The 949-nt window shown below is 38.4% G+C and overlaps 1 protein-coding gene across 1 annotated transcript in view; it reads left to right on the top strand.

Moving 5' to 3' along the window:
• The first annotated feature begins 31 nt into the window (after positions 1 to 31).
• TP53INP (Tumor protein p53 inducible nuclear protein) overlaps positions 32 to 949 on the top strand; it is a 6,463-nt gene continuing 5,545 nt past the window's right edge. The window contains exon 1 of the mRNA XM_026818696.1: positions 32 to 685. The gene's annotated coding sequence lies outside the window, so the exon portion shown is untranslated. The remainder of the gene's footprint in view (positions 686 to 949) is intronic.

Below are 949 nucleotides of genomic sequence, written 5' to 3'. Positions count from 1 at the left end.
AATTGATAGCATGATTTATCTTGGTAACTCAGTAGCCTCGTCAGTTGTTAGTCAGACGTGAAAAAAAAAAAAATTTTCCCACGTGTTTACATTCGAGTCTATTATAAGTCATCGATTTTCTTTTTATTTGATAGATTAAATTTTTGAACTATTGCAAATTCTCAATGGAGACACGAGATACGATTTTGTATTCAGTCCATAGTGACAATTTCCTTTGTGTTCGATCTACAAGTGGTTAATAATTTTCCTTTTATCTCTGAATGAAGGAGCTTTGTCACGTGAAGTCAAGTCAGCCACCGTTTATCTATTAAAATTAGCAAAACAGATGTCTTTCGTCGAGTGATAATGATTAGCCGCGGAAGCGTTCTCAGTTTTCGCTGATCCATGATTCATTCGACGGCCACCGCTGGACGTGTACGTTTCTCCGCTTTTCCCGTTATCGCCCGATCAGAAGTCAGTCTGTCTATCAGTGTGCACGCAGTGGTCGTGCAAAATATATTTCAAACTCGGTTGGTTTTCAATTTTTTCAAAGTGTACGTTCACGGGAGGCGAACAAAGAGTTGTGTGATTCGAGTGTCGACGTTGTTCCTCTTCACACGTTGGTTTGAATGAACTTTGGGAATGCGGGTTGTGGCCCGTCGCTTTTTCTCACCGTCAATTCAGTGGATGGAATCGTTCTGAATCGGTGAGTCGTGGTGAGCGTCGCAGTTCAGGTTCAAGTGTGTCGGAGTGGATGACGATCAGTAATTGGATTTGTTTCTAAGAAAGCGTACAATCGTGACCGCGTTAACGAAACTTGCGCAATTTAACAGCCAGTGAATTAGATACTAAAATCTACCTCTTCCAGTTTCTAATAAAATTGATTATAAAAACAATTATTTAGATTTAATATTCATAAATAGAATTTATTGCATAAAAATTTTCGTTTCTTTCCTATTAATTCAAGAAA

Source organism: Ceratina calcarata, unplaced genomic scaffold, assembly GCF_001652005.2.
Source record: "Ceratina calcarata isolate Rehan_Ccalc_2016 unplaced genomic scaffold, ASM165200v1 scaffold848, whole genome shotgun sequence".
Classification (NCBI taxonomy): domain Eukaryota; kingdom Metazoa; phylum Arthropoda; class Insecta; order Hymenoptera; family Apidae; genus Ceratina; species Ceratina calcarata.
Note: the sequence above shows the minus strand (reverse complement) of the source record. Positions and strands in the feature narration are given on the sequence as shown.